Source organism: Zonotrichia albicollis, chromosome 9, assembly GCF_047830755.1.
Source record: "Zonotrichia albicollis isolate bZonAlb1 chromosome 9, bZonAlb1.hap1, whole genome shotgun sequence".
NCBI lineage: Eukaryota > Metazoa > Chordata > Aves > Passeriformes > Passerellidae > Zonotrichia > Zonotrichia albicollis.
Window position 1 is genome coordinate 25,552,683 of NC_133827.1, and position 24,305 is coordinate 25,576,987.

The window sequence follows — 24,305 nt, forward strand, 5'->3', positions numbered from 1 at the left end:
AATTCGTGCCCACTAAACAGTTAACAAGTCAGGCTTTTTGGAAAGAGTGAGGCACCACACCTACGAAGTATTTGCACCAACAAAGAACTAATTTGTGGAAATCGGGCAAAAATAGCTGAAGTCAAGAGGAGTTTGAGGGGAAGCTGCCTGAGATTTGCCCAGCCAAGCAAACAGCTGCCAAAAGGGGAGCACTGCCATCCCCTTCTTTCCCCCCTACCCCACTCAGGGTCTCAGAGCCCCACCAGCTCTGCTGCCTGCCCAGTCCTTGTGTGAAGTGTCTCATCCTCATAGGGGAAAAAACCAACAATGAGCCTTTTTTTCTGAATTTATCCTCTGATTCCTTTAGGTGGGACACACTTGGTTGCTACTAGAATTAATTTCATAGATAAGTACCTATGCACGGAGATGAAAGATGCGTACATGAAAGCAAAATTCACTGACAAGCTGTATGTGCTGTGAGGCTATACTTAAAAGCAGAGAGGTTCTTCAGATGGTATCTCACCTTAGAAAGGGCAGATTTCAAGCTGTACACCACACTGCTAATGAGGATACAGGAAATCTCATCCATTTTTTCCACTTGATGCAAAACATCTCTTCCCACAAAGGGAAGTGTTGATGTTTCCCAGTGTGATTTAGGCTGAAAGAGGAAACTGACAGGCAGAAAGTCACAGTGAAATAGAAAAACTGGCTCCAACACAAACAAGCCTAAGCTTGACAAAATAGGCTGTAGTTTTAACAAGCAGGTTAGGAGAAGACCAAGGTGGAGGCCCTTAAAGAAATTTACTGCCTTTTGAGGCCAAAAATTTGAAAGCAACATTTCTCAAGCAGTTCAGATAGGAAATCCTACATAAAAGGGGGGAAAAAAGAAACTTCCCAGTTCTCATCCATGTTTTATAAAGCTAAAGAAAAAAAAAATATTGTAAAAGTGATAAGCCTAAAGAATTTATTGTTTCATGTATGGTTTTGACAGGTTGCCAAGAGAATGGTGCTGCTCTACGGAGAGTAGAAGAAATGACATTTTCTTTGCTTTAGATTGTTATAAAATTTTCAGTTTTTTACAAGCCCCCAGATGGTTTTTATAACCCCTTCAGGGGTTGCAACATATTGACTGAGAAATACCGATTTATATAGCAAACTCCACTCTCTTCTTGCTGGCAAAAATTACTGCTTTGTATCTGTGTATACACACAATGGCTGAATATAAATAAAAACCCAAAAATAATGAGATCTGAGGCAAAATCCACCACCTGGCAGTACATTAAGTCGGATGAAATTTCCCTAAATTTACACTGGTGTAAATAAGAGGAATATTTGGCCTTAAATCATTTAGGTGAATTTGGGATTGACGATTAAAAAGTTTGTTCTCTGTTTCACCCTGCAAACAAGCAGGCTGCATTCATTGGTGTCAGAAGTAAGGAAACATTTCCACCAACAATTCTTTGGAAGTGGAGGATTTTTTATTGGCTTTCATTGTGTTCATCTGCAGTGTTTTAACTGGGAAGTATTGGTGCCTTGGGACACAGCAGGCTTACGGCACAATCACCATAGCAGGTGACAGCACCTCAGGAGGAGCAACTCTAAAATGCTTTCCCTGTAATGAGCAAATAATTACTGAAGTAAACAGTGTGTTCAGTTTTGGAGTTTTATAGACCCCTATAATCATCTGTATTTTGTACATTCACGAGCGTAAAAGAGAATTCTTCTGAATGGTGACTTCACAAAGAATCTAAATCCACAGTGGACCATGAAGAGCTCATATTCCTTGGGGGACTGAGCCTGAGCTTCTGCTCTTGCCCACACTCCTGCACAATCAGGCTGGTGGTTTGGCTCACTGGGTGACTCTGGTCACTGCTGAGACTGCCTAGGTAAAAAACACCACAGGACCTGGCGCTGTGCTCAGCTCACAGCTAGGGAGGAGGCAGCATCCCACTCTTGCTGTGCCTCAGGGTTAGGTGGTCACTGAGAGCACAGGGAGTGTGATTTTAATTCCAATGAAGGCAGGAGGAAAGTTGCTGGTATTCCCAGGAGAAGTCTATGTCTGCCCTCTCTGAGGCTTTTCTGGATAAAGAGAGATTTTGGTGCCTTCCTACTTTGCATTAAAGAATTGAAAATGCATTTAAGCAGGCAGAAAGAAAGGAAGACCACGGCATTGTAGCTTCATATTTAAATCATCCTTTGGGAGGGTGGAGACTGCAGTTCTGCCCCTGGCTTGCCAAGCAGAATAGTTTTGTATTTTACATTAGTCAGCCAGTGGATAAAATACATGAAGAACCCTTAGGCTGGTCAGAAAGTTTAACTGATATCCTCATACTCAGCATCTCCTCTGCTCCTTTGCATTGCAATACCTCACTCTTCTTGGAGCTGAGCCTTAACCTGTGCCCTGTAGCTCTGCACGGGGAAAAGCAGAACTGCTGCACTAAACTTTCTGGCAGCTTTCATTATGCAGATTTTGAAACCTTTAGATCACAAACTTTCTCTGTCAAGGCACGCACACAGCTCCCAGCTCCTTCAGCCCCCGTCTCAGGCTGATATTAAAGCAGCAGCGAGCTGCTTCCAGATTACCTTGGATTTGTGTGGATTTAGGGCTAAGCCCCATCAGCGAGGCTGCTGCTTAAACTTTAGTGCACTGTGTTTAGGTTGTAGGACCCAAGTGAGCAGAGCTGGCCAGGTTGTAGTGTTGGTTCGACTCTTCCTGCGCACTTGGACAGCTGTTAAAAGAGCAGGGAGCAGAACAGCTCCAGACCTGAAAGGAGGCAGCAAAGCAGACTTGGCACAGGGAAAAAAGCACAGGCAAGTCAGCTGGCTCAGGGGAGGCAAGTCAGGGGAACGAGCCCAAGGCACAAACAAAGCCAATGGCAGCCTCAGGCTGGCCCTGGTCCTGTGGGGCAGAGCCCAGCCTCGGCCAAGGCAGGGCTGCTTCCCAAGGCAGGGACAGACAGACGGCCAGGGGGATGATGTGAATGAATGGCACCGGGATTTGGCTGAAATTTGCCTTTTCCTACAGGCTAGAAATGGTGCCATTTGCCATTGTAAGTACCCTATTCAAAAGCTCAGTCTCTATGGCACTCAGCTGAAGGACTAAAGAGCTCATCTGCAACTGCTCAGTGCTAGGAAGAGCCAGCACTGCTGCGTCAAGCCGAAATTAACTTCCCCGTGTGGGCAGGATGTAGCGCTTAAACTCCTTTGACATGTATTTCCTAGAGACAAATGGCAATTCCCTCTGTGGCCCATCATTTACTATCTACATAAAAGCAGAAGGAGATGATTAGAGTGGGGAACTGCCCTGCTTTTGCTATATTTAGTGCCCTGTCAGCTCAGCCTATAACATTCTGCTCTTCAGTTGTAAATAATACCCTAAGGAAGGGAATAAAATGAATATCAAACATGGAGAAGCTGGTATAGAAAAGCAGACAAAAGACTGTAGGTCCAGAGCACACAGGAATAAACCTTCTGCTTGGGTTTAAAAGCTGAAGGAGGCATTAATGGAGCTCATCCCACCTCCTGCCCCACAGCTGAGAGCAGTGGAGGGTTGCAGTCTTTGGGGCCCTCCAGCAGAAAGCTGCATAAATCAGTGAGTCTGGCTGGCTCCTTCTGCCTGGCACCTGGCAATGTGGTCTGACGTGAAGGCTTCCAGCACTGTACCTAAAGGAATTCTCACATTTATATTTCAAAGAGTTCTGGGAGGCTGCACATATTTCTATTACGTGTATGTATTTAAATCTATTCAAATTTGTTCCTCTTAAGAGTGAATTCCTCATCATAAATCATCATCAAGACTTATTAGCTTAAACTCTACACAGCACACACTTGTAAGGAAAAATACAAACTATATATTTGCCTTAAATAGTCCTGTGGTATTATTTAATACCAGCTGGACATCTTACAGCAATAAATAGATTTTCTAGCAACAGCCTCCTGAGGTAAAGTGGAATATTCCCATTTTACAGCACAGTAATGGAGGTGGTCAGTCCATGGCTGTTGTGGACATCTGTAGAAATGACCCCAGATCTCTAGTACTTCAAAATCTTTGCTAGCCCACAGGACCAGCTTCTTCTAAAACCAGATGGAAAGGCGATGCAGAAAGGAAAAGAACAAAGAAGAAGGTTTTGGTTTGGTTTGTTGCCAATGAAGAGTAAAGGAAGAAAGCCGTTAACAAAGCATTTTCCCATGTGAATCAAATTAGGGCAGCCCATAATGGCTGAAGACAATTGTGCTTTTATTCTTTTTCAGTGATATTTTCAAATTTGGGAAAGTTTTTGTTGTTCTTTTGCCATTCAACATAAGGAAGTTGACTTTGGTTCCACCACCAGAATGATTCACTGCACTGAAGAAATTCAGAACATCCCCAGTAGAGGAAGTTCATTGCTAAATTTTAAATTTTGACCACATCAATACAGATCTTCTGTGCCAGGAAACAATCTGTCTACAGTCTAGAGGAAATGCTCTCTAACAAATGAAAAATGAATCCTGTATTGTAAACCCCACTTAAGTTCACTGGGTTGTTGGTTTTGGTTTTTTTTTTTTCATGAGTACGAAATGAGTAAAAACAAACAAACATCCTTTTGGAAATGCACCAAAAAGATTAGTCAGGCTTTTAGCCATAGCCTACTTGGAGATCCACGGTCTCAGTGAGTTTTTGGTCATGCTCTTCAGGAAATACACAACACATAGTTTATTCAAGATAACTTAGTGCAAACAGCTCCAGGCATTTTGGTTACAAGCTGTAGGTTTCTCTATTACTGACTCATTCTTCTGGATACCTGATGCTGGCTCTGCGTTCTGCCTGAGACTGGTTTTTGTAGATTTTAGTTTCTTCCGTTTTTTCAAAATCAAAAAGAAGAAAAGAAATGATAAGAAATATAAAGCAAAAAAAAAAAAATCACACACACAAGAATTTCAATCTTGAAGTTTCTCTTCACTGTTTTATGGCTTCTTTTGTCTAAAAACTCTCAAAATTCAATTCTTAAAATAAATATTTATGAAACAAGCATTTGTAAAATGTGCTTGCCTGCCAACTCCAGTGAATACTTACTGATTAACCATTTTTCCAAGACTACCTGGGTGTTTTCATGCTCTCAGTTCATAATACACTTCAATGCATTGCCTTCTCTGGGAGTTCACACTCTGAAGCAGCAGCACATGAAGGCACTTTGCATTTGATTGAACAGAGTTTGGATCTGCTCTGCTCCATATGCTGAACATGTCTGCATAATCTATCTGCAGGAGGGAACCAAAAAGCCTGGAAGAAAGGACATTTGATATGATAAATAATGGGAAGTTGTAGAGGTGAGGCATTTAGACTACTTCCTGCATTTTATTGATAGGGAAACAATAAAAAGCTAATATTCTCTCCAGAGATTTACAGATTAGGCATTCAGGTTTTTGGTTTGGGGTGGCTTTGTTGTGTTTTATCCACCCATTCAAGTTGGTTTTGGGGCTAACAAGTACATTGTATCCTCGGAGGATTAGTTCTGATATTCAGGCCAAGAATATGAAATCAATTTCGATTCCTGTTCTCTTTCAGAGGCCTGTAGAGACAAACAAGGCTCAGGGGTTTGATTCCAACCTGCTTGGATGCAACAGCCTGCTGGGGACAGCAAGGCATGGGCCTGCTCAGCCAGCAGTGAGCACCTGAAGGACAGAGCCCAGAGAGATGCCATGGCTGTGATTCCCCATGGCTTGAGCCGCCCTCTGAGGTAATTAGCAGCTGCAGCCTGTAATCAGTGGCCCCTGGGGCAGGAAAGCAGCCCAGCAGCACCAGGTCACCCTGCAAACACCCCTGCTCCCACCTGAGCCAGCCTGGCTGCACTTGAGCACCAGGGCTTGCCCCAGGCATGGCACTTCCACTCTCTGTTGGCACAATGTTCCCCATCACAGGGCTGCCAGAGCTGGCACCCAGCCAAACCTCAGCATCTCACCCTGGCCTGCCTCGTCCCTAAACAAAGGCAGCTTCTGAGTTTGCAGCTGAGGTGGCACACAGGAAATCTTGCTTTGGTAGCGTTTAAAATAACGTGTAAGATGGCAGAATAGGCTGACATCTTACACATTATTTAGCCAGACACTTACACAAGTGTCTGGCTAAAAAAGGTTTCTTGCCTTTCCACTAATAAACATACTTCAAGGCTTGCTTTGAAAACACTGTTATGTCTTAGCAAGATATTTCTGGTCTCTTTATTTTCCTGCCTGCACTTGAACTCTAATCATGCTAATGATCTTCATCTTCTGTGCCTTCTGACAGGTTTTTTTGTGACCTCTCTAGGGCTTGGCAATTAAAAACCCAACTCTGGGTAAGGTGAGGTTTTTTATGTTTAGATAGATAGATAGATAGATAGACTGATAGATAGATATAAAAGTTTCATATGTATAAAGCACCTACCATCATATTGACAAACATTCTTTTTCTATTTTCACCTATTTATTTCTCCACTCACCACCTCTGGTGTGTTTGATGCCTCAGTGTTTTGGGTTTGCCCACTCCCTTCTGCATTCCAGCATGAGCTTCTCCCAGGAATCCTCTCTGCTTGGGAGGAGAGGTTCTTGCCTCTGGTTCAGTCCAGACATCCCATTGAGTCAGTTTGTGCTACAACAATAATAAAGACAGGATTAACTGGTTCACAGCTTAAAGAATTAATTTAAGACTTGGTGGGAAAGGCCCTTTCCCATGTCCCCTTCTTAGAGATGGAGTTCAAGCTAACAAGTTCTTAAGTTTCTGAAGTTTGTGATGTTTCATTTTCTGAAGGCAGAAGTAGACTGAATGGTTCACCATTCAAAACTCATTCTTTCAGAAGAGGGTGGAGTTTGTTTTAGTAATGCCACACTAATTTGTGAATTAATGTCTCCATTTTCTGAGGTACCAGGACAGTCTGCTTCAGAGGAGTGGTATGTATGTAACAAAAAAAAAAAAAGATGAGGTCAAATATAATTCTTTAAGTTTAGTTTCTACTGTGTTTTAAGACTATAAGACCAACTACCCACTATCAGTCAGTCTGTAAGAAAGGTTTAATATATTATAATACATGGTCAATATATAAAAACATATGACATCAATATTGTTTAGGGATTGGTTTGTTTGGTTTTGTGTAATTAAAAGGTAAAACCAAGCAGCACTATGGGAGACAGATACTCTTAAAAAACAGAGAAACAGTAAGGTTCAGAAAATTTGTTTACAACTACCAATAACAGAATGAGCACCTTTAATCACAAAAGATATTTCTTCAGTACAAACAGCTGGACTGAAGCTTAAATGCATTACATCTGCTCAGGTCAGTGCTCACAGGGAATGATCCCACAAGGGAAAAACAAAGGAAGCAGGGAACACACAGGATGCTGCAGTGTTCCCAGGCTCAGCACTGCCATTCCCATGGTGTGTGGGTGTTGTGGACAGATGCAGCCCATGCTCTTGCCCTGTGGTTATCCTCCACAGCTTCCCACCCACCTCATTTATTTCTGTCCCTTTGGGTGGCAGTGCCAGCTCAAACTCTGTCCAGATGGCCGAGGCCAGCCCCTGCCACACAGAGATTGTCTCTGCTGTCCCTTCCCTGTTGCACCAGCACAGACTCCTTCTCTTTCTGAGGCTGCAGCAGATGCTCCCATCATGGATCCTAGCACCACCAGGAAAGGAGGGAGGGTGCTCAGCCTGTCCCAGGCTGGTCACCTTTCACCATGCCAGAAGCTGGGAGGCTGGGCAGTTGCCCCAGCCAGTGGTTTCCCCAGCAATTAGGCATTAATTAGGCACACTGAAGTCATGGAGTGAGGCTAGACAGCTCTGGAGGGGCACATTTCCCTCCCAAGTCTGAACCTCTGGCTGGGGCCCAGGCACCAGGAGTATCCCTCCCTGAACAGAGGATGGTACCACAGCGATCCCTCTTGCTGTGGCTCCACAGAGAGTGACTGCCACTTCCACAGCTATATAACAGTTCTGGGGGTGTGCTCCAGTCTCCAGGCTGTGTGTGCTGTCTGCACTCTGAAACCACATGTAAGCTGGTGGGCTCATGGACCAGTCTCAGAAAACCTCAGCTCTGCACCAAAGTCTCTCTCAGGGTTCTCCCTGGGTCAGCACCTTTTCACCCCAAACACACACAGCCCAGCAGACCAGAGATTAAAGCTACCCCTTAACCAAGACAGGACACAGTGAACCAGAGGCTGTCCCACATCCCCTCCTTCTAAAAGAAAAACATGACTTTTTCTATTTTTGTTGTGCTGGATTGATAGTTCTGCCTTCCCCACTGTGTTCCAGTGTCATAAGAGGGGACATAAATCAAGGTCCAAACTCCCAAGCCTTCTCTGTGCCCATCACTGCATGGACTACCCTGGCCACACAAGAATCCTTTTTTTTTTTTTTTTTTAACTGAGATGATCTATATTTTATTTGCAGCTTTTGTTTTGCTCTAGTCCTGGCTTGCCTCCATGCACTTTTTTCAGCTAGGATTTTGCTGCTTTGTTTTCCAGTTGCACCATTTGGGCCCAGTGGATAAGCTGTGCAGTCAGAAAGCCCCCACACAGGCAGCAGCATCCTTGGCTCAGCCTTGCTCTTGCCCCATCAGGCTTGACAACCCTTCAGGAGTGATTGATGTGCAGCCCCAGTGCCCTCCCTTGGGATGGCAGCACTCAGGAAAGCTGTCAGAGCTCAAGGAGAGAGGATCACCCCAGGAATGATGGCTCATTTCAGCTTGTCTCCAGAGCCACTTACCCAAGGATCATAAATACATGAAGTGGGATTTCTACCTTCATGACTTCCTGGATAATTGACAGTGAGAGCTGCATTTCTGCAGTGGAACGTGGATGTGCCTCCCCAGGTAACAATGCCATGAAGCAGCCAATATCTGTAGTAAACCCCTCAGGTTTAGCCAGGGCCCCTTGGAGAATAGAATGCTGACACAGCAGCAAAGAAGTTTCCTGTCTCCAGGGACATCCGCCTTGTACCTTATCCCTATAGCCATGTAAGGCAATATTGTGTTAAACCCTACCATTGGTCACTTATGGTCACTCTAACACCTTTGCCATTGGTCAGGATTAGATCCAGGCCAAGGGTATAAAAGTAGCATACTGTACCCCTACTAACTCGGAAGAAGAAGAGCTGAGACCCTTCACGGACCCTACAATAAAGCCATACTCGTAGAACAGCCAGCGTCTTCTGCTTCTCCTCTCTCTACCGTCTGCTGAAGCCTTAGGCCAAGAGAAAAGCTACCTAGCAAGCAAAGCTGAAATCACAAGAGCTGCCTAATCACTAAGAGCTGAATATCTCCCTGCTTGCTAGGGGCTGACCCGCGGCCTTGGTCTGAGAGCGAGCTGGCTTCTAGCACCCAGTCCCCTTGGGGACTGAGCTCTGGAGCTGTAACAGCTTGCATAAGATAAGACCAAGCAAGGCTCATTTAAATATCTGCAGCTCATTAGGTGCAGCCTGTGGTTCAGAGGTCAGGGAGGGCCATGTAAAACATCTGCCCAGGTCAAATAACTGCAGATAAGCCCCCTCACAGGGTTCTTCTAACTGTGCCTGGAGGGGCAGGAGGCACATGGTGTGTGAAGCAACAGGAGTCAGACACCTTATGTTGCCCTGGCCTTATGTTATCATTCTCAAGTCCTGTGGCATCAGAGGAACCTATTTTTGGCAATCATATCATCAGGAAGGTCCAGGAAGGTAATCCAGATGGTAATGAGCTGCATAAAGCAAATTCAGCTTTTCTGAGGAATTTCCCACTTGTTTCATACACCAGACCAAAGGTAGTGTTCCTACCTGGTGCCCTTATGCCTGCCCCTTGTGAGTGCTATTTGTTCAGGCTGAACAATCATTTATTTTAAACAAATGGCACATATCAAAGCAAGGGTTTAGTAACCTATAGGAGAAAGGCTGGGTATTAGGCCTAAAGTAGATTTGAGAGAGCTTAGAGCACCATCATGTCTCATCCATCCAATTCTTCCAAGAGCACTTCAGATTCCCTGTGCTTCTAGAGAAACCATTTCTCACTATCTCACTGTCTGGACAGCCCTGGCCCCAGAGGTGCTCTGGACTTTGCTTTCTTAGGGTGGCTATTTCTGTCACAGAGGAGTTCCTGGCAGCTTGCCATGGTTTCTCTCAATAAATCTTCACATATCCAATTTTTATAAGCTTTTCTCCATGTTAAGTGTTGAGCAATCTAATATTACATCATTTGTACTGAGTGTTCACTGTCATCAAGAACAGAGAACTGCCTACTGGATATTATTACTTTCAGAGACAAAACAAAGACATTTTTATTAAGCCGGTTTCAGTCAAATACAGCAAGTCTGACCCCAGCTTTTCACACCTGTGTAGAACCAGTGTGAGACAGCCACCAAACACCACAGATCTCCCTCACCTTTCAGGAGTGGTCTGTTCACACTTGCTGAGCAACACAGGACAACTGAATTCCAGTTCAGCAGCATTTAGAGTCCAGTCTGCATAGAAATAAATAATTACCCAACATCAAAGACAGAGAGTCAGAGTATCCATACACTGTATTCAAGATGCACAGAACCTTGCTGGTCTCTTTTTGTGATCACTAGGATTGTCTTGTTCTAAGACACTGATATTAAACAGATTCAAGGTACATCACCTGTCTGGTAATGACCCCCATACCTTCAAGACTCGATTTTCGAGTTTCCTGTTGGCACGCACCACATCTCTGGCACTGGCACGGCAGCTGTGTGCCCAGAAGTGACACCTGTGCCCACACGTGGCCAGCTACTTACCTGATGCACTTGGACTGTGCTCCCAGTGGGTCCCTCAGAGCAGCTGACTCCCACTTTAATTAAGTTTCTATCAAACCAGTGCAGTACTAGAGCAGCAGAAGCTAAAAGCCATTTCCAAACAATGAAGACAAAACTGAGCTTACAGCTCACTCCAGCAGGGCCAGCAGCTCCTTTGATCCTGCATCCATCTTTCCTAAACACTCTGCATTCAACATTTCCCACCTCACACCTAGGGCTAAAACACTTCTCTTGTACAGCCCTCTTGCCAAGCATCCCTTATATTTTATTACCAATTCCTGTTGCTTGGATTGCTATTCCCTTGGCATGACTGGCTGCCTCCCAGCTGCCTCTGACACCAACAGGGGTGAAGTGGGGGAAACAAAAGCAGCAGATGCTCTTCCTTCAGTCCCCACCACACTCACTGCTCCATTCCCAGACCTCAGTCCTCCCTCCATCCTTTCTGGATCTAGAGAGTGGGAGAATTCCCACTATTAGCAAGTGGGAATTTTCTTCTTAATTCTTTATAACAATTTCCATTGGAATGTTTTAAAAAATCAAAACTAAAGAAAAACTCAAACAAAAAACCCAACACCAACCAAAAAATTTCACAAACCAAACCAAATCAGTCAAATTCCATTGTCCTCAACAAATCTCTTCATCCTCAAGCTCTTCACATTTTGCCTTTTGGTGCCCATTTAACAGAGACTCCCTTAACACTGGCAATTATCATGGGTTTTGCCATGTCTGACTGGAAATCTCTAAGCAGTCATTTGAATATCAGGCACTTTAAGACACATCATGACACCACCATCTCTATTCACACTTCTCCAGTATGCCCTTGATAAATCATCTACTATATTTTCAACTCCTTTTCTGGATTGGCATTCAAACCTTCACTTGGTATTTCTGGAGTGTTAACAGCTGTCTCCCTATTCCTGGTGGATGCTTAGTGAAGGTTCTTGAAAATAATCTCCAACACCCAGTAGGGCTGCTCAAGTTTTCCCCAGATGCACTGTGGGCACCGTGAGGGGCCCTGCTGCTGCAGCCACCCCTTGTGACACTCATATCTGGGTTTGCTGAACACTGCCTGAGATTAGAGATGCGCTTATAAGAGACAATGCAGAGGTGGGATGGGAGATAAGTTGCAACATAAAAAGAGCAGATGGGGAACTGAGGCACGCTTGGCTTGCACCCAAATATGCAGAGCATGCTCTATATAAAATATGAGAGAACAAGGAGGTGGCACTGAAAACCCTTAAATCTGTCAAAGGAGAAAAGAACAGCAATTCTGGAGTAATAACAATGACCCATTTCACAACTCAGGAAAAACCCCAAACTTTCAATGGCCAAAGATTTAGCTACTTTGGGGACTTGGGTTCAGTGCCTGACCTGCGAACAAGTTCTCAGTGCAACCTTTAGGAAATCACTTCATTTGCTTTCATCTACCTCCCTGTCTGTAAAATGGGAATAGTGACATTTCTCTCCTGTGGTGCCAGACAGCAAGAATTTGGAGCATGGAGATGCTCAGATGTCACAGAGTCTACTACTGCTCCTAAAAAGTTGAATATTCCTCATATTTATGAGTGGTTTTTGATATGCATGCAACAGAGGGTAGCTAGCAAAATGAAACAATTAGTTCTGTGACATTTTCAGCTGCCTAATGAGTTTCTCTTCTGCTTGTCACAAAAGTATTTCAGAATTGGAGCTTGTGTTACCAGTTTTCAATATTTTATGCTTTTTCAGCCTGAAATTCAACAGCTGTTTCAATATTGCAGTTGGAGCCAATATATTCCATATAGATTTTCTTCAGTATGTGCCAGTTTTTAAAACCTTTGCCATGCCTCTTTGCTTTTTGTACCTTAATCATGGCCACCTCTTCATTAGAAATCTGGCAGTGGAGTTTTTCTCCTACAAATGTGTGAACTGAGTTTGTTTGAATGTCAGTCAGAATAATTTCTCAGGAAACTCAGGTTTCTGTCCCAGCACTTTCCCCCACTCTACCAATCTGCACATCATGTGCTTGTTAGTCAGTTTTCCACAAAAATACCACAAAAGTCATGCACAATAGTGCTCTTTCCAGCCTTTCTACTTCTCCTTCTAGGTTCAAGAAGGTATTGTATTTATCACACATGTTATTGGAGGGATTATTTTTTTTTTGGTCCAGACCTTGTTTCTTGGAGCTGGTCCAGAAAAAAATTTCCAGATGACAGCTGTATATGCTATTGTTAGTATTATTCTCTCAAAAGTACTGCACTGCATTGAGGATAAGCCTCCTTTTTACTCCTCCTGGCATATTAAAAATCCATCTGGTGGGATCTATACTCTGAAACTGGCCTTTCTCTCCTGTCCTGAACTCATCTCCCACTTATGTTCCCTGTCCTGACTTCACCAGCCCTAATGACAAGGGACATAAGAGTCTTGCTTCCTGCTATTGGAAAGAATTACAATGCCTATATTGATTTTAAAATTAAACTGACACTATCTTTGTCACCTGTACATAGATAAATATTCTTTCGAGCTTTTCATTCCTGCTGTGTTGCACATCCCACAAGAAGGAGCTTCTTTCTTTGTTGGAAGGACTCCCTGCAGCAGATCCATCACTGTCTAGGGCTGGAACACACCTGCAGATTATTATCTCTGAAAAGCTTTCAGCCATATACTTTGGGCCACTTGAAACAGATTTTTTTTTTTTTTTTTTTGTAATACAGTATTTAGGACAAAGGAAAATACACCTTTGTATTTGATAGTACTTGAAAGTACAATGAGAAAAATGGAAAAAAGTGCCTCTTGTGTGAGGCTTCCTTCACTGCTGGATGCCCTTTTCCCTTGGTTCCTCCTTTGTGCTCCTGGGGACCCAGCTCTCCCTGCTGAGCCTGGGGGGCACAGCAAAGCACAGACAGCCATGGGCACCCACAGCTTGCCAGGGCTCAGCCAGGCACAGCAATGGGTTAACAAATTGTGAGGGATTTCTCTGTGAGCCATGGAAAGGGCTCAGAAAGCGGAAACCAGGCTGAATTTAAACTGAGGACCTCATTCTTCCGCCAAGCCAGTCGGCTTCTTAATCAACTGGGGCCTTGTTTCACAGTCAGCCATCAGAGGCTTTAGAAAGTCCTTCTGACAAATCTGTAAGGGGAGATCCACAAAGGATGTCTTTTCTGTGCCACTCTCCACCTAGAATATGCAATGCTGGGGACAGGGCTGCCCTCAGTGGTGCTTCTGTACGTGGAGCACAATGCACAATGATGCTATAGGATACTTCCACTGCTCAGCTCCTGCTTATTTAAATATGTATTTCATTAAGGAAAGCACCCTAGGAAATCAAGCAATGAGCTTTCCCAATGGTACTTCTCCTCCTTCCATGGAGAAAATCGTTCTCAGGTTTCGGAAGTGCTGCAGTCTGCTCCAAGTCAGACCTTTCTTTCTCTCATTAGCCGTGCAGTCCTGTCACTTACTAGATTTCTGGCTCCTAAGGAAACAATTCCTCTTTATTTTTCTTCTCAGTCTAGTAATACTTTAAATTATTTCTGAGAACTACACTTCCATTACTCATTATTATTGAGTCAGGAGAAAAAAAATACATAATAGTAGAAATCTAATTATTCTGGGAAACTTTGAAATTCCCTTCTCTCGTGGTATTCTTTGATGTGCCTGTTAAATAAATAATGATTTTTACATCTAAGGTTTATCTCACAGTGCAAATACACCATTATCCTCAGCATAAAAACACTTTTCATTGTTAGCCACTGTAAACATGGGCTGAAGCTGTGATTCAGGAGTGCTTGAAGCTGACCTGCCCAGGTATGGGGCAGTGTAATTTTTTCACATTAACAACTTGTGAAGGAGAAATGGGCCATGGAGACAGAGGTACTGCAACAGGGGGAGGGAAAGAAGAGGACAGATCAAAACAGAAATGTCATGCAGGCAAAAGGAAACTAGCAGGTACTCTAAAGACAGAAACATATCTGATTAGAAACAGAATATGTGTCTTTTCATAAGATTTTTCAATCACAGCCTCAGGCACTTTGTATGACAGCAGGAAATAGGATGACATTTCTGGAATAGTACATAATTAAAAATAATAAAAAAAAAGATCAGAGTTTACCAGAGAAGGAACTCACTAAAGACTTCAGCAATGGTACAGGCAGGACATTACTATATAAAGTCACCTGAAGTAATGTATTTTTATGTATTTACTTGGTGTGATAATGGATTTTACTGTTAAGTGTGCACTCTGGAGTCCAGCACTGCTCAGTACCTGTTCAGCTCTCTCCAGGTCTGCCAGGACCTGTGCTCTGTGCCAGTGGTTGTTCTCCTCCCTGTCCCCCTGGGAATTGCCTCCTGTGCAGCCTGGGATGGAGCTGTGCTGCTGTGGGCAGGGGCAGGGCACATCCTGAGCTGCATGGAGGAGCTCTTGGAGACCCACAGGCTTTCGTGGGGAGGTGTTATGTGGGCACTGAGAGAGCCCCAAACCTCTCTTCACCACAAGCAGCCTGGTTTGGGGAAGCCCCTCTGATGCCATACACAGTCCCCTGTCCCCTTGGCTGGGTGCCTGGTGCTGGGCTGGCAGGCAGGGCACTGGTGGGAATGCCCAGCTGCCTGAGGGGGCATTTCCCAGCCTCAGGTGTGTGTGCCAGCCATCTCCTGCCTGAGGTGGGCATTTTCCAGCCTCAGGTGTGTGTGCCAGACACATCTCCTGCCTGAGGTGGGCATCTCCCAGCCTCAGGTGTGTGTGCCAGCCATCTCCTGCCTGAGGTGGGCATTTTCCAGCCTCAGGTGTGTGTGCCAGCCATCTCCTGCCTGAGGTGGGCATCTCCCAGCCTCAGGTGTGTGTGCCAGACACATCCCCTGCCTGAGGGGGCATCTCCCACCTGGGCAGCCTCAGGTGTGTGTGCCAGACACATCTCCTGCCTGAGGTGGGCATCTCCCAGCCTCAGGTGTGTGTGCCAGACACCTCCCCTGCCTGAGGGGGCATCTCCCAGCCTCAGGTGTGTGTGCCAGACACATCCCCTGCCTGAGGTGGGCATTTCCCAGCCTCAGGTGTGTGTGCCAGCCATCTCCTGCCTGAGGTGGGCATTTCTCAGCCTCAGGTGTGTGTGCCAGCCATCTCCTGCCTGAGGTGGGCATCTCCCACCTGGGCAGCCTCAGCTGTGTGCCAGACACATCCCCTGCAGCACCAGGACAGGAGGAGTGTGTGGGACTCAGTGCAAGGGAGATGCAGAGCTGCAACACACCCACACTGAGCACAGGGGAACAGGGAGCAGGGGAAGCTGGAAAAAGAACTCCCATGGGTTTTTTTGGCTTTTGTCCTTATTTTTATGTCCTGAGTTCTCTGAGGTTTTGTAGGGTTTTTTTTATTGGTTTGGGTTTTTTTGGTTTTGTTTTGGTTTTTGCATCACAGATTAAACCCAGAAGTCTTCTCCTGTCTCTCACTTTCAGTTCCCACCTATGTCTTCTCAAAATTTCCCTGATCTGCCATTCCTTCCAGAAGTTTTGTAGCATCTTTTGTGTGCAAACACACTCATCAGACAAGACTGGAGGAAGCAATCACCAGAGGCTTCTCACTGCAGAGAAGCAATTTTGTGCTCTCGCAGCAAGGCCCTGTGCAACAGACTGCTGGCAAATGAGAACTTACCCTGGCAGAATGTTGCTCTTCCACTTGCTTCCCAAAATGAATGTCCATTTCCAGAAACCAGAGGTGGTAAAGCTGGGATGTGTTTACACCTGGAATGGAAAAGCTGTGTTTAAAATGAAGGCATAAGAAGAGCAGTGATGAAAGAGTGTTTCTTTTGGGTTGCGTTCCCTTGCAGCACTGTCTGAGCACAGAGCCACTCTCATCCCTGTCCTGAAACAGGAGCAAAGAATAGGAAAGGAAATGGAAGTGTGCTGTGCTCAGTAGTAAAGTGAATGTGGGAGAGGGCACTTATCTGGAAACCAGAGCTCCTTCCTGGCCTCCAGACTATTCACTTGTATAAATGTATCAGCAAACCCATCAAACCATCCCTGGCTGGTTTCTTCCAAATGATGTTTCCAAAAGAAGGCTCCTTCTTTTGCAGTCATGCTTACTGGAGCTTGGTGCAAGGCTCCAGGCTCTGTGTGCTTCCTACATGAAGTAGCTAAGAAGAGTTTTCAGTCGTTTTCTGATTTTTAGTCTCCTGAGCTGCTGGATGGAGTTCAGCCCTGAGCATTATTCACTCTGTGCAGTCTGGTTTCCTTTTACACAATCCACTCGAAGGGAAGGCTACCAAACAGAGCAGCATTTCTCCTTCAGCCCTGGCAGATGGAGCCTCCTAGGTCAGATTCTTGTGTGCATAGTTATGGCCTGACACACACTGAGCCTCCAGTGAACATCATCTGCTTTGTACTGCGTGAACAGCATGGTCTGAGTCAACCTCATACTCGGGGACACCCAGGGGCAAGAGAAGGGAGAGGGTGGGAGTGCACACGTGGGGTGTGAGGAGGCCACCTCTATTGGAAGCAGCTTGCACTTAAATGGGATTAAGCAGTTTCCTGAATTGACACCCTTGGTTAGATGGGATTTAGCTTCCAGGCCACTCTTAGTCATCAGTTTTCAGCGTCCCTCCCAGAGGCTGCTCCACAAAGCCTGTGCCACAGCACACCTTCATTTCCAGCCCTTCTGCCCCCCTGTCTGGGCTAGGAGCTGATGGAAGGGTTTCTGCACGTCAGGCCCACTAATTCTTACCAGTCAGGGCAGCCAAAGCTGTGAAGACCCCTCCAGTGCCCCTGTCAGACTCAGAAACCAAGAGAAGCCTCGGCCCTGGGCTCTGTCCATGTCAGAGCCCAGCAGCTGTGCTGCTGTGACAGGAGTGACCAGCCCAGAGGACATTGCTGCTGCCCATCAGTCAGCATCAGCCCAGCTCCAGACAAACATGCTCAGCATCTCCAGAGCAAGCTGATTATATCCTGGGCAGCACTAAAAGCCACAGGCAGGTGAATTAACAGAGAACAAAAACTAGCTCCAGCCTGTGTGGCTTGCCAAACTGCAGCTGGTTTCGTGACCTCAGCTAAGTTCTAACATGACAGCAGTTCCCAGTACAACACAAGACTTAGAAAAAGCCCCAAAGCTGGCACGGTGGGCATGGCAGCTCCTGCTGTCTCAGAGGATGAGCTAATCAAATTACACAAGAGGGAGAGGGTGGCAGTGCTCAACTTTCACCTTTTCTGAACTGTTGCAATTTTTCCAGGAAGGGTGTTGGTTCTTTCAAGAAATTCACTCATCTCCTGTAGATTCACATAGTGAAAGGTACTTTTAAGTAGCTTGCAGGTACTTTTAAGAAGCAGCCGTGGGCCACACGTGTGGTTCTCAGCTCCAAGTCTGTTGGACAGCCTTGCTTCTCCTTTTCTTTACATCTGTGGCCAGGCATGGTAGCACTGTCCCAGTCCAGCAGAACTTGTGAGCATGGCCAGAGCTTTACCCAGCTGCTCTGGCTGCAATTCTGTCACTGGGCAAGGGAACCTAAAATTGACATCACTCTGGTCCTCTCCTTGCCCCAGCACTGGCTGCATGCTCCTGCCTCCCTTCCTTACATCAATGGTGATATTTTTCTGACCTCTGGAGCTGAGTGGAGCTCCAGCTGCCAATTGGACAGAAAACTAACCCACAAGGAAAAAGGAATATGTTTCTGCTGGTTTAAACCATATCCATAAACCCTGAATGGATTTGAACCCTCTGTAAGACAGTTTTGAATGGTAAGTTACTGTAAACTTAAGCTCCTCTTATCATTCTGCAATATGTCAGATATGTTTCACAACCACAGTAAAGTTTTTGAAAACATGAGTGTATCTCAACACCTTGTTCTTCAGGAAGTCTTTCTTTCTTAACTCATAAAAAAACCCCAAACCAACAATCTCTTCTTTCTTTCTTAACTCAGGGGAAAAACCCAAATCTGCTCCAAGGAATTTCTTTTTTGAAGCATTTTCAGGAAACAAAAACTTGCAAGATTATTACCCACCTTCCCAAAGAATGAAAAAAAAAAAAAAACCAAAAAGAAAAAGGGAAAACAAAACAAAAAAGAGAGAGAAGAAAATTTCAGTTGAAGAAGCGAAAATCTTGGATAATTTCTCATAGTCTTTTTCTGGAATCCAATAAACACATTACCAAATTACACTGTATATTTTACTAGGCCAACTTATCTCTGTGTGTATTAGAGGCACAGCAAGAAGAAAAACAACAAAAAAAAATTAACCTCCTTTGTATAACTCAGTAGAGTTATAAAAGATCTAATTGAATAAACTACATTTGACAAGAACAAATGGTGACATTTCCATTTAATGTTGTCTTTTTGGCTTCCTGACAAAGAAAAGCTTAAGGAACCATGAGTTTTGTTTCCTAAGGGCAAGTTCTTCTTCTTGTATCAACTCAGCAATCAATAATAAAGTATAAGCATAAGCAGTTTTAATTTATGAACTGTATTCTTTGAGTGAATTTAATGGTTTCATCTTACGCACGTTGCTGTGTGTTTATTTTTGTTGTACTGCACAGAACTGCTTAAGGGAAAATACTGCATTAAAGCAGTAAAGCAGCCATATATGTAGGAAAGCAGAAAAGGAATAATTGAGAGACAGTGAAATTAACACTGTGCTGATTTCTTGTAAGCAGAAGAGCGCCATTGCATTGAGGGGGAGCAAAACCCCGAACAGGGAGCTTGCACTGGTGTCATCTCTCAGCAAAAGAGCACCAGATGACCAGGCTTCCTCTTCCCTGACACTCCTTTGTCACTCCTCTTTTTCCCTCAGAGAGCAGAGCTCAGCCCTCCTGGATTTTGGTGCTGGCTTAGGGGCAGTTCTGTAGGCAGTTCCCAGTTTTGCCATGTGCCTTGTCCAGCAGGTCCCTCCAAACCAGGTCCCAGTGGAGCTGGAGTCAGCCAGGAGGGGCTACGTGTGCTGCTTTGGACTGACCTAGAAAGGGCTCACCAACAATAACACTTGCCCATAAAAACATCACTCCCATTTGTCTCTGGGAGTAAGGAGTGGACTTTATGAGCCTGGTTGTGCAGTGAATCACTGCTGTCCATTACTCACTGCTGAAATTGGACGTGACCTGCGCCTGGTGTTAGGGAGAGGGTGGCTCTTCCCACCCAGCTTTTCCCATTCCGACCTGATAAGGATTTCCACAGTGTGTATTTCTCCTGTCAGAAGCATGCTCTTTCACTATGGACTATTGAAGTTAGCACAGATGGGCTTCTGGTTGCCATGCAGGTGATAATGTTCCAGTGAGTTTCAGTTAATATTAAATGGAAAGTGACTCAATCTGCATGTCTCTCTAGAAACAACAAAGCAACCATCTTGAGGATCAATACTGATAATACTCTGAATTTGAAGCAAAAAAATAAATACAGCAACAACAAACACATATGGTGACTCCAAACTGCAGTATCATGCAACAGGAAAAGCAGGACATTTAAAAGAGAGATAATTTCTCAAAACTGTATACTAATTAAGACCATGCATTATCTATCAGATTTCAGATCATCTATACACAGCAAAAGCTTTACCTGCCAAATCCATATGCTGGTGTAGGTGAGCACCACGGGCAGGAGCAACACACAGAAAGAAGAGGCAGACCCAGGCCAGCTGCAGGGTAGATCATGGATGTCCCAGGAGCATTCAGGGGCTGGAAAGAGCCCTCTCACCCTTCTTTGGCAGGGGAACACAGGGCTGAGGCAAGCCAACATCTGCATTATTGGATGTGGGATTTTTGTTCTTCTTGGCCTATGAAAATGAGATGAGACAAAGCAGCAGGCAAGGAGGATTAGTTTTGTAATTCTATCTCAACCCACATCACATACAACAAAGAAAAGAGATACTTGCTCACCAAGCTGCTTCAAGCAAGGATAAAGTGCTCATGACCATGTGTGGGCTCAAGTAGCTTACACGGAACTTACCTTTCTCAGAGAAGTTTAACTTCTTAACATGATTATGCAGTCAGTAATTAACGGAAAACTGCATTATCTGGTATTTCCACAGCAGCCAAACTCATAGCCTGCTCTGTTTTATTAGTGCCAGATTTCTTACTTCTAATTTATGGAGGAAAGCCTTTCAGGAAAGTCTAGAATTATGGTCCCTTCCAGCCCAGAGTGGCCTGGGTTGGAAGGGACCCTAAAGACCATCCAAGTTCCAACCCCTCTGGGTTTTTACACTTTTTACTAGCCCGGGTTGCTCAAAGAATATGGAGAGTATATTTCTTAGCTCACTTTATATCACTAGTAGCCTGACTTCTGCTAAGTATTTACCTAAAATAGATTTAATCAACTCATCAAAACAGAGGATTATTTGAATCAAGACAGTTGGTGTGTCTCATAGACAAGCAGCATTCTCTTTTATTTAAACATGAGTGTGTGTAAGACGTTGTTTTTTTTTTTTAAATGCTGTGTTCTAAACAAATTTCAAGCAAGCAAAACCTACAGGAGACAGAAAAAACACCCTGTGGCTTGTTTCGATCTGAACCAAAAGAAATGCATTTTGGCCTGAGTTTGTCAATGTGCTTATCCCCCAACAATGGAAAGTCCACGTTTCATCCTAAGCTGCTCAGTGGAGGACAGCACTGAGATTGTGGACACAGGTGAAAGACAAAACATGCAAAACCACTGAACAACTGGCAGTGCTGGGGCAAACCCTGGTGCAAACCACCAGCCTTCAGGGCTGGTGCTGAGCCATGACTATTCCACCAGCCTGGATGGGCTCCTGAGGCTGGAGGCAGGCAGCCCACTCATTTCCTGATGAGCAGGGCAGCATCTTCATCATCCCCATGCAAACACAAGAGAGGGATGTCACAAACTAACCTGGAATGCAGAAACAATTTGTGCATCACTTAGCAGAGGGAAGGAAAGCAGTACATGAGTGATTGCAGTCCTCAAGGAAGGGAAAACAGAGAACAACTTTGTGAAAGCTTAAGTAAAACACAACTGAGAGTGTTTGCGTGTTCCCTGCTCTGCAGCCTCCGCTCTCCAGCCGGCTTACGCAGGCTCACCCTCACCACGGCACAGAGACAGGAAAAATCATCAGCTCAGCTCAATATGCCATGATTTAATACCCTAGAAATCAACTTAATTGTTAGTATTTTCTTTATAGTTTGCAGTTTCAGTTGGACCCAGCTCACTTTTTCAAAAAGATCATCACAGTTTTACCTTTTCTAGTAACTGCAAAGTTATTATGGATGCAAATGATCACATTAGAGTCGTTGCCACGGAAATAAACTGCAGTGTTATAAGCACAAAATAAAGAGCCTGCTGCAAAAGAAGATGTGGCAGCCACAGCTTCAGGGAAGTGCTTTTTTGGTAGCAAATGATGAACCAATTGCTCCAAACCTCTTGAGCTACAGGAGGAAACACAGCAGCCCCATTTTGCAACTTTACAGGACTGTGCATAATGCCTCAAGTCATTTTAGAAACAGAGTGCCACCTACCTCATGGCTTGAGGTTAGTTTTGTCATACCAGGAACTCATGTGGGACCTTCTGAAGGGTTCTTGCACTGCAGCCTGTTCCTCCCATGCTGAAACACAATCCCAGCAGCACAGGTGCCAATAAAAACAAGCCTCTTTTGCAGTGATAATGTCATTGGTGAGCATGACTAAGGCACCTTAAGCAGACCCAGCCTTTCAGGATTTCCCCTTAGGCAGGAAGATTTCTCCACGGGCATGTCCTTTGAGCCTGTAGCCATGTGACATCACAGAAATGTATAAGGGGGCCAGAGTCTGATGGGATTTAGGGACCCATTATAAAGGATGAAAGGAAAAACTCTTTAAGATCAGCTCTGCTTAGTTACTCTTGCATGGTGAAGGCAAAAAACACATGGACAAAAGAACCTCACCATCAACTAAAGCTGGATTTTGAGAAGAGCCATCTCCTGATGTTGCTCAGAGGACCCAACAGAGCACTGGGAACACCAAGCCCCCCAGACAGGCTGAGTGTGGAGGCTGCTGTGGGGGCACAGGCCAGGTACTGGGGTGGGAAGCACAGGGGTGGGTGGGTGAGGAGAGCAACTCTCAGTGCACAGAGTTCCTGGTTTGCAGCTGTGGAGTCTGACTCCAGGGCACAGGGAGGAAGGAGCTGTTCACAGCCAGCAGTGGGTGCCTGGCATTTCCAAAGGGTGTGTCTGTGCCAGGGAGGGGACAGAGTTAGAGAGGACACAAACCCACCGCTGTCACCACAAGCACCTTCCTTCAGTTAACACAAAGGTTTCTATAGAGACCCTCAATGTTTTATTTTCTAATCTGCTTTTCTAGCCCCAACAGAGGAATCTTGCAGTGGTCCCATCCACATCCCTGCCTTCCCTGATGCTGACCCACCCTCTCCAGCTGGGGTTCTGCCTTGCCTGCTGCAAGCCACTGGCCCTGGCAGCTGCCTGTGCCCAACCTGCACGGTGCTGGGCTGCTGTTCAGCCCCACAGGCACCCTCCTGCAGGAAAGCAGCCTCCTGGGAGGCACAGGGGCAGACCTGGCTCCTGCAACACCCAGAGGCTGTGCTGGCACTGCCAGAGCCCACCCGCTGCCCACGCTGTGTGCACACAAACTCTGCTGTGCCAGGCTCTGGCAGACTCATGCCACAAACATCAATTAGCTCTGTGAAGTTAAATAAACAAACAGAAAGGAGATTAAAACTGATTAACTGAAGGGCAGGAAACATGAGAAGCTGGTTTGCTAGAAAGAAAAGCTCTTGTGCTGAGATATCCAGTAATTAGCAGCAACAAGACCTACAGAAATTTATGAGGTAAAAAAAAAATCCATGAACCCTTCCTGTTTAAATGTTCTCCTTGCACATGTTTTGCTTGGAAGGCTAACTTAAAACACAAACACAGACTGGGTCTCAAATATGGAATAGAGAGTCATGTTCTGCAGCAGTCATATACTTGGATTGCAAAGCAAATGAATGTGCATCGATGCAAGTCCTTTTTTTCTCCTGCAAATTATGTATTTTATTAACAACTATCACACTTACGGCTCTATCCCTCCCTCCAAGCACCTGGAAGGCAATTTGGTTACTGCTGGCAAATGCTGGAAGTGCTCCTTGGAGCACTGGAAAGCGCCTGGAGAGCCAAAGGCCTTTGTCAGGAGTGACCAGTGAGATTCAACAATAATTCAGCAATTCCAGCTCAGCAATGGCCTGTGTGAGCTGTTTGCAGTGTGCAGTGGAGCTGCTGTTGATTATGCAGGAGCCTACCTGCTTTCATGAGGCTCAGCAGTGTCCTCCCCCTGCTCCTGGAGCAGCACAGTCAGGTAATGAAACCCCCAGGCAGGGCTGGAACCTTGACCTGGATTTCAACGGCACTCCAAGCTGCATTTATGCATCTTCAGCATGGCTGTGTTTACTCCCTTAAATAGCAGATTTAAAATTAAAGAGAGCCCTGCAGATCCATGTCTGCTTTGCTGTCCTGGCTTTGCCTTGCTCTGTTGGATAACTCAGAAGACAACTTGAATCAAGACTGAGACTTGCTCCAATTGGTTGCAAACCTCAGCATACACTCAGAAAAGCAGCATGAGCAGGGCACAGTAATTTCCATGGGAAGGGAGGTGGCAGGTCTGATCCTGGCTGAGAGCATGGAGCTCATTAGCATGCAGTTATTATCCTGCATTCTGGTGTGT

General features: G+C 45.1%; 1 long non-coding RNA gene across 1 annotated transcript; it reads right to left on the reverse strand.

Annotated features, from left to right (window-relative positions):
* Positions 1–4,957: 4,957 nt before the first annotated feature.
* On the reverse strand, positions 4,958–22,284 carry LOC113459560 (uncharacterized). The gene is made up of 6 exons (XR_003380909.2): positions 22,130–22,284; positions 20,220–20,436; positions 16,340–16,428; positions 10,335–10,413; positions 6,432–6,580; positions 4,958–5,239 (listed from the first exon to the last, which is right to left on the reverse strand). It is a non-coding gene; the product is annotated as an uncharacterized LOC113459560 (long non-coding RNA).
* Positions 22,285–24,305: the final 2,021 nt, after the last annotated feature.